Below are 9949 nucleotides of genomic sequence, written 5' to 3'. Positions count from 1 at the left end.
TTGCTTGTAACAAGTTGGCCGCCCGGAGCGCTTTTTAATTCTCGAACCTGACGACTCTCGCAGATTCAAGAAGTGGGGGACTTGTGATGGGTAAATACCCCCAGGGACTACTGTAGAAGTACAATGTGTATAGTCCGTGTATTATTGTACCCCTAAAAGGTCGGGTGTCCCTTAGGAATTGTTAAAGGGCAAGTGACCTTTGGGGAATATTATATTCCTGAAGGGTCAGGTCCTATTCCTATATAAAGGACCTGACCCTCCACTGTAATGGCATCCGGGGATCCCTTGCCTCTCGGCCTCTCTCTCTCGTTCTTCTCTCTTCTTCTCCAAGAAGGAAGCCATGGCTTCCTTTCCCCTTCTCCCTGTATTCATCCATACACCGATCCATACACTACATCATACACAATCAAACACACGTGGTGTAAATCCGTACCCCCGTTTACATTTACCCCATCAATAACATATAATATTATGGTGGCCTTTGAAATGCAACACTTCCTGAAAAGGAAAACTCAAGGTTGTGAAGGATATGCAGCGTTGAAACTTGACATCAGCAAAGCAAATGACAGATTAGAATGGCCTCTTTTGCGTGGAATAATGCTAAAACTAGGCTTTGAAGAACGTTGGGTGAATCTTGTGATGGAATGTGTGACCACAATGGACTACTTCGTTCTCAATAAAAATGATGAGATAGGGCCAATCAAACCAGAAAGAGGAATTCGGCAAGGTGATCCTATTTCCCCTTATCTATTCATTATTGTTGCGGAGGGTTTCAGCTCTATGATTAGAAGCTATGAACAAATGGGTAAACTACATGGTATAAAAGTTGCTAGGAATGCACCACCTATTAGCCATTTGTTCTTTGCAGGCGACAGTTATATTTACTTTAAGGCAAATGCTCAAGAGGCTTAAAATTTAAAACATTTCCTCAATGATTACTCTGTGGCTTCTGGTTAGTGTATAAATATGGACAAATCTTCCCTAAGTTACAGCAGAAATGTGAATGATGAAGTGAAGGAAACAATGGAGGAAATTATGAGAGTTAAAAGCAGTGATGGAAATGGGAATTACTTGGGACTCCCCATGATAATTGGCAAAAATAAGAAAGAAATCTTGAGCTTCATCAAACAAAGAATAGTCAACCGTATACAAGGATGTAACCATAGATTCCTTTCTAGTGTAGGTAGAGAAATCCTATTGAAAACTGTTGTTCAGGCTCTCCCTTCATATGCCATGGGGGTTTTTCTTCCTACCCATAGGGCTCATTAAGGAAATTGAATCTATTATGAATTCTTATTGGTGGAGTCGTGGAGCGGATGTGGAAGATCGAATAGGGGAATTCATTGGAAATCTTTGTTGGATTTGATCACACTCACAGCAAGAGGGAAACAGAACTATGGAATGTTGTATTAGTATCAATGGAAGATTACAGAGTGAATGAATGAATAAGAAGCTAGTGGGAAGTACAATATATATACAGCAACAAGATATTGTAGTTATAATGGACTAAAGGAGAAAAGACATTAACACCCTTCTCACTTGTCACATTTCTCAGCAGCTTCGTTCCTATCATCTTCCAACACCCCCCATAAGCTGGAGCATGCAAGTTTGTATGCCCAGCTTAGAGTGAAAGTAGGAGAGATAAATGCTTCTTCAGCTCTAAAAACCATACACTCATGTTGCAGGCCCAAGATGTGAAAGACTATTAACAATCACCTCCACTGGAAGGTAATCCATCACACCACAAATCACCAACAAACAATGAGGAAATGCACCCCACCAACTTTTCTCATCAGCCATTTTCTCACCATCAGTTACAAAGTATGATGAAATGTAACCTCTATCAAATTGCATTCCTCCTACAATACGTAGACTGTTTTCAGAACTTTCCCCTTCTTCTAGAGTCACAATTCCCTTCCTACCACCGTTGCTCATAGCTTTAGCAATCATATTTCCCACTTCATAGTTGTTCCCAGCACTCACTGCAGCCACATCTGCTAGTTCATTGTCTTCCACCTCTTTTGACATATTTTCAGATCAGACACTAAAACTTTTGTGGTCTTCTCAATTCCTCTAGTGGTGACAACCATCTTGTTACAGCAGCAAATTATTTGCCTCACTCCAAGGGTGAAAGCAAGCAAAGCATGCTCACTAGTCTGTTCAGAGCAACTAAATCCAGTATGCTCATTTTCAAGTCTTCCCGATACACAACTCTTAAGGCTTCTGTTTAATAAGCTTCCAAAACTTTCCTCTTTTCTCTTGTTTTCAAGAGAAGACACAGGTGGACCAGAACCAGCTATTGGAGTCCAACTTCTGGAATTTTTAATTCCTTCAGGTTGCAGAGGAAGAAAATCAGAATGTCCACTCGTTATACACTCAATTCCTCCTGTATTCAACAACACAAATGTATAGAAGGATACTATGCATTCACAATGTATTTGCTTCCCACAAGATTCACATGACCTCCAACCAGAAGCATTCTTTAAGTGAAATGTTTCACAGACCTTGCTCTCCTTATACGAAGAGGCACAACGATCACAGAGGTTAGTGAACTCGCCGGTCCGGCGGCGACAACCTTTCCTCGGCCACTCAGAGTCCTCTTTGCAGTTGGAATTAAAGCAATCGTTCGATGGCTTCGTTGAGAAGACGACATCAAAGTTCACAGATTGAGACCAGCTAACTACAGCCGAACTCTCATCATCATCGCTAAATGCCTTGGAATCGGTTCTCTCATCGCTAATTCTGTGAGGAATCTTTGATCGCAGATGCTTCTTCACGGTAGAGTTAGGTTGTGGCGACGGCGGCAGAGGATCAATCTCATCCACCGCTCCTCGAAACTGCTTCCACACCATTGGATCTGCTCCAGGAATGGCGATGGATGATGGATGAACAAGCACTGCGATCATCTCCCTCGTTCGCCGCTGCGGCGATGATACAACTACGATTACTCTACTCCACGAATCCATGGATCTACTCCACGAATCCATGGATCTGCTCCACGAATCGTTGAGGATTAACGAGCAATGTGCTCGTGCTTTCCATGGATCTGTTCCAGGAACGACTACTTGTGAAGGATCGACGAGCTCTGTGCTCGTCCTTTTCGCGAATCTGCTTCGCGAACTTTGATTAAAACCTGCAAACAAAGGATTGACGAGCCTCGAATTCTTCACGAACCTGCTCCGCGAAGAACAATTGAAGGCTTTAAACGGATGATTAATGAGCACTCTGCACTTGGACCAAATCAATAGAGCTATGAATGCTATTCATAGTGCACTTGGACCAGATCAATTTGTATTGATCTCAGCCACAGATATTGCAAAAACTGCTTAGGATGCACTTATGAATCATTACAAAGGTACAAGACCGGTCAAAGTCTCAAAACTACAATTGCTCATGACCAAGTATGAAAGTCCAAGAATGGAAGAAACCGAGTCAGTATCTGAGTTCAATGCAAGGGTAAAAAACCTGGTGAACAACGCACAAAACTTGGGTGAACCATTTGAGGAAGAAAAAGTGGTTCGGAAAGTTCTGAGGTCTTTACCCCCAAAGTTCAAAATGCAAGTTGTCGCTATAAAATAATCAACAGACCTAAAAACTCTAACGTTAGATGCCTTAATGGGAAATTTGCAGACCTTTGAGTTAGAAACGGAGGAAGAAGATAGGTACCTGAACAAAGACAACAAAGGAGTTGCTTTTGGGGCTGCAGCATCTGCAAGAGCTGACTCCGATACAGAAGTGAACGAGGTCATGGCCATGCTGTCTAAGAAATTTGGGAAGATGCTAAAAAGAGCTAACGGACAAGGATGACTGAAAACAAATAGCAAAGGAAGTGGAACGGGAAATCTTCTAAACCAAAAAGGTTAGAATCAAGATTTCAAACTCAAAGGAATCCAATGCTATGAATGTGGAGGATATGGCCACATTGCAGCAGACTGTGGAAACAACAAAGACAAGAAGTCGTACACACTCACCTGGAGTGATTCTGAAGACTCCAAAAATGATGAACAATTAGAACAACAAACATGAAACTTTGTTGCATTCCATGGAAATATGTTTCACCCTGATGATGTGGAAGAACGAGCAAATTACGAGAGGTTCTTCAAAATTTCAGATGAAGTTGTGGATAGAGTTGTGAATGATAGTGAAGAAGTGAGAGACACAATACACATGCAACCTACCAAAACAGGAACACGTAAGATAGCCGAAGAGTTACAAACTGATGATAAAGAAGATGTTGACCTCGAAGAAGCATATGAAGATTTGTACGAAAACTGGTATAAGGTAAGCAAGTTAAACCTTGTTTTAGCCAAGCATGTTAAGTATCTAGAGCTAGAAAACTCAACCCTGGAAACCTCGGTAGAAGAACTTAGAACCTCTGTAAAAGAGCTTAAGACCGATCTAGAAGCAAAGGTTTCAAATGAACAATACCTGCAGAAAGAACTGGATAACTTCAAAAAACGCGTGAGAATGTTGAAAACAGGCACAAAATACCTAAATGAAATACTTCAGTCAAGAGGAAATAATCACAACAAAGCTGGTCTAGGATTCACAGGAAGACAAGGATATCAAAAAACCTCATGGGTGCCAGAAAAGAGATCAAGAAAAAGCCTCGAAGACGAAAGATATGTGAATTATTATTATAACAAAAATATGCTTTAGGTGTAATATAAAAGGACATGGGTGGAGACGTTGTCAACAATACAAACCGCGAAAGGTGTGGCGACCAAAACAAACATGCCTGACAACTAAGATAGCAATGACAGCAAACGTGGCGTCCTCATGGTACTTCGATAGCGGGTGTTCACGGCACATGACAGGTAACAAAGGTTTCTTGAAAGATGTGATTGAAGAACACACTGGCCATGTCACATTTGGGGATGGTGAACGAGGTGAAATAGTTGGACGAGGAACACTGAACTCTAAAGGTATGCCTAAACTCGAAAATGTCTATTTAGTAAAAGGATTAAAAGCCAACTTAATTAGTATTAGTCAGTTGTGTGATCAAGATTTGCTAGTTCGATTCACTAAAGAAAAGTGTAAGGTATATAGTTCCGAGATATGTGTCATGGAAGGTGTCAGAACTTCAGATAATTGTTACATGATCAAATCTGCATATGTGTGCAATAGTTCTGTAACAAATGAAAATGAAATTTGGAACTACAAGCTTGGGCATTTGAACTATCAAGACATGCACAAACTCCTGAATTCTGAAGCTGTGAGAGGCGTACCTAAGTTAACCATCAAAGGTGACTTACATGTCTGTGGACCCTGTCAACGTGGTAAGCAACCAAGGATTCCTCACAAAAGGTTAGTATACACTCCCACTACAAAAGTCCTTGAACTTCTTCACATGGATCTAATAGGACCCACTCAAGTTGAGAGTTTTGGAAAGAAAAAGTATGTGTTTGCTTGTGTAGATGATTTTTCCAGATTTACTTGGATTGATTTTTTGAGAGAAAAATCTGACACATTTAGTGCTTTTGTTAAATTGTGCCTAAGACTTCAAACAGAAAAAGATAGTTCCATAGGACACATTGTTCGGATCAAAAGTGATCATGGGCGTGAATTTGAAAATATTGACTTTAGTAAGTTCTGTGATTCTCAAGGCATTATGCATGAGTTCTCTGCTCCTAAAACCCCACAACAAAATGGAGTAGTGGAAAGGAAAAATAGAACTCTACAAGAAATGGCTAGAGTTATGTTAGTTGCAAAACAGTTATCTCAACGGTTTTGGGCAGAAGCCATGAACACTGCATGTCACATTACTAACAGAGTTTTTCCCAGAAAAGGAACTAAAAAGACCTCTTACGAGATATGGAAAGGCAGAACACCAAATCTAAAATATCTTCACATATTTGGGAGTGTTTGTTATATTTTGAATGACAGGGATTCGAAAGGAAAGTTCGAAGCCAAAAGCGATGAAGGTATATTTCTTGGATACTCCTTAAACAGCAAGGCATACCGCTTATTCAACAAAAGGACAAACACTATCTTGGAATCAACAAATGTGACAGTTGACGATAAAATCTCAACACCGCAGATGAAAGATGATGAAGAGCCAGTGCACACCACATCTACCTCTGAAGTACCAGCAGAAAATGCACAAGAACAAACTGAATGCTCTAAAGAACCATCAACTAGGGTACAGAAGAATCATCCAGCAGAAAATGCAAAAGAACAAACTGAATGCTCTAAAGGACCATCAACTAGGGTCTAGAAGAACCATCCAACAGAAGATGTACAAGAACAAGACGAATACTCTAAAGGGCCTTCTACTAGGGTCCAGAAGAATCATCCAACAGAAAATGTGATTGGAGAAGTGAGTGCTAGAATACACACCAGAGACAAAGAAAAGAAAAGCTATCGTGAAATGTTAGGATACTCGTGCTACATCTCACTAATTGAACCGAAAAACATTAATGACGCTTTAAGAGATGAATGTTGGATCAATGCCATGCATGATGAACTACTTCAATTTGAAAGAAATCAAGTCTGGGATCTAGTGCCCAAACTTGAAAATGTCAACATAATCGGCACAAAATGGATTTTCAGAAACAAGTTTGACGAAAATGGAACAGTCATAAGAAACAAAGCAAAGGTTGGTAGCTCAAGGATATACTCAAATGGAAGGCATCGACTTTGGGGAAACTTTTGCTCCTGTTGCCCGATTAGAATCAATACGACTTTTAATCTCAATTGCATGCACGATGAGGATCAAACTACAACAAATAGATGTCAAGACCGCGTTCTTAAATGGATATCTTAAAGAAGAAGTCTATGTCACACAACCGAAAGGGTTTGTAGATCCAAAACATCCGGATTATGTGTACAAACTGAAAAAAACACTATATGGACTGAAACAAGCTCCCCGAGCTTGGTATGAAAGGTTGACAGAATACCTGATTAAGAAGGGATATTCAAGGGGAAGTGTTGACAAAACCCTATTCATTAAAAGGTATGGATCTGACCTCCTCATTGCCCAAATCTATGTCGATGATATAGTTTTTGGCTCCACCTCCGATTTCTATGCTAACAATTTTGTTACCTTAATGAAAGAGGAATTTGAGATGAGCATGGTCGGTGAGCTAACGTACTTTCTGGGTCTACAAATTAGACAATCTAGAGAAGGTATGTTTGTCTCTCAAACCAAATATGCCAACAACCTAGACATCAAAGGCACCATGGAGTTCGGGATCTGGTACTCAAAGTAATCTAACAACCAACTTGTCGGATTCACAGATGCAGATTGGGCTGGGAATGTCGATGACAGGAAAAGCACTTCTGGAGGATGCTTTTATCTAGGGTCAAATCTCGTATCATGGTTAAGCAAAAAATATAATTCCATTTCCCTGTCAACAGCTGAAGCAACATATATTACTGCAGGCAGTAGTTGTGCTCAATTGTTATGGATGAAACAAATGTTGGAAGACTACGACATTGAGCAACAGGTAATTACTCTCTACTGTGACAACTCTAGTGCTATTAGTATCACAAAGAATCTTGTTCTACATTCTATAACCAAACATATTGATATCCGTCACCATTTTATTAGAGAATTGGTAGAAGATAACGCTGTGTGTTTAGAATACGTGTCTACAGGGAATCAGATTGCAGACATCCTTACTAAGGCACTTGATGGGAACAAATTTGAAGAGTTACGGCACAATGGTTTGTGTACACTATTGTAATTTTAATTATTTTTATCAAAATAATAATAATAAAAGGGGGGGGGGGGGACATTTTTTCTGCAAGTTTCGGTGTGTACATTTTTATCTTGGTTTATGTACTTTTTCAAACCTTACCTTAATTTGTTTTTCGCTTGGTTTGTCTGTTTTCACCTAACTTCTCTTATATTTGTGTGACATCTATTATTTTTTTTAACAATTTTTTTTAATTTATGTGCTCTAACAAAGTGTAATTGTTTTTCTCTCTTAGCCTTGTTTTTAAATTATCTATATTTTTTTTAAAATAGGTTTTAGTTTATAGTATATTTTTTATGTTATCCTATTCAATATACGTTTTTTTATTATGCTACATTTTTTAGAAAACTTATTTTTTCTTGTTAATTCCTAATCATCTTTTGTCTAATTCTTTTTGGCGAACTATTCCACCGCTTTATTCAACTGAAATTCAAATTCCTTCAGTTCAGTTGCAGTCCACTTCTGTTTGTCTTTCCTTGCTTTTAGGAATTTTATTTGGAACTAATCGACATCAGCAGCCTACGCATACACTACAACAAATTGATCGTTTAGCGACATATACTTAGCGGCAATTATATATAACCGCCTCTAAATGACTATTTTGAGGCGGTTATAAAAANTGAAAATGTCAACATAATCGGCACAAAATGGATTTTCAGAAACAAGTTTGACGAAAATGGAACAGTCATAAGAAACAAAGCAAAGGTTGGTAGCTCAAGGATATACTCAAATGGAAGGCATCGACTTTGGGGAAACTTTTGCTCCTGTTGCCCGATTAGAATCAATACGACTTTTAATCTCAATTGCATGCACGATGAGGATCAAACTACAACAAATAGATGTCAAGACCGCGTTCTTAAATGGATATCTTAAAGAAGAAGTCTATGTCACACAACCGAAAGGGTTTGTAGATCCAAAACATCCGGATTATGTGTACAAACTGAAAAAAACACTATATGGACTGAAACAAGCTCCCCGAGCTTGGTATGAAAGGTTGACAGAATACCTGATTAAGAAGGGATATTCAAGGGGAAGTGTTGACAAAACCCTATTCATTAAAAGGTATGGATCTGACCTCCTCATTGCCCAAATCTATGTCGATGATATAGTTTTTGGCTCCACCTCCGATTTCTATGCTAACAATTTTGTTACCTTAATGAAAGAGGAATTTGAGATGAGCATGGTCGGTGAGCTAACGTACTTTCTGGGTCTACAAATTAGACAATCTAGAGAAGGTATGTTTGTCTCTCAAACCAAATATGCCAACAACCTAGACATCAAAGGCACCATGGAGTTCGGGATCTGGTACTCAAAGTAATCTAACAACCAACTTGTCGGATTCACAGATGCAGATTGGGCTGGGAATGTCGATGACAGGAAAAGCACTTCTGGAGGATGCTTTTATCTAGGGTCAAATCTCGTATCATGGTTAAGCAAAAAATATAATTCCATTTCCCTGTCAACAGCTGAAGCAACATATATTACTGCAGGCAGTAGTTGTGCTCAATTGTTATGGATGAAACAAATGTTGGAAGACTACGACATTGAGCAACAGGTAATTACTCTCTACTGTGACAACTCTAGTGCTATTAGTATCACAAAGAATCTTGTTCTACATTCTATAACCAAACATATTGATATCCGTCACCATTTTATTAGAGAATTGGTAGAAGATAACGCTGTGTGTTTAGAATACGTGTCTACAGGGAATCAGATTGCAGACATCCTTACTAAGGCACTTGATGGGAACAAATTTGAAGAGTTACGGCACAATGGTTTGTGTACACTATTGTAATTTTAATTATTTTTATCAAAATAATAATAATAAAAGGGGGGGGGGGGGACATTTTTTCTGCAAGTTTCGGTGTGTACATTTTTATCTTGGTTTATGTACTTTTTCAAACCTTACCTTAATTTGTTTTTCGCTTGGTTTGTCTGTTTTCACCTAACTTCTCTTATATTTGTGTGACATCTATTATTTTTTTTAACAATTTTTTTTAATTTATGTGCTCTAACAAAGTGTAATTGTTTTTCTCTCTTAGCCTTGTTTTTAAATTATCTATATTTTTTTTAAAATAGGTTTTAGTTTATAGTATATTTTTTATGTTATCCTATTCAATATACGTTTTTTTATTATGCTACATTTTTTAGAAAACTTATTTTTTCTTGTTAATTCCTAATCATCTTTTGTCTAATTCTTTTTGGCGAACTATTCCACCGCTTTATTCAACTGAAATTCAAATTCCTTC

Source organism: Ipomoea triloba, chromosome 1 (genome assembly GCF_003576645.1).
Source record: "Ipomoea triloba cultivar NCNSP0323 chromosome 1, ASM357664v1".
NCBI classification, from domain to species: domain Eukaryota; kingdom Viridiplantae; phylum Streptophyta; class Magnoliopsida; order Solanales; family Convolvulaceae; genus Ipomoea; species Ipomoea triloba.
This window is presented reverse-complemented; position numbering follows the sequence as displayed.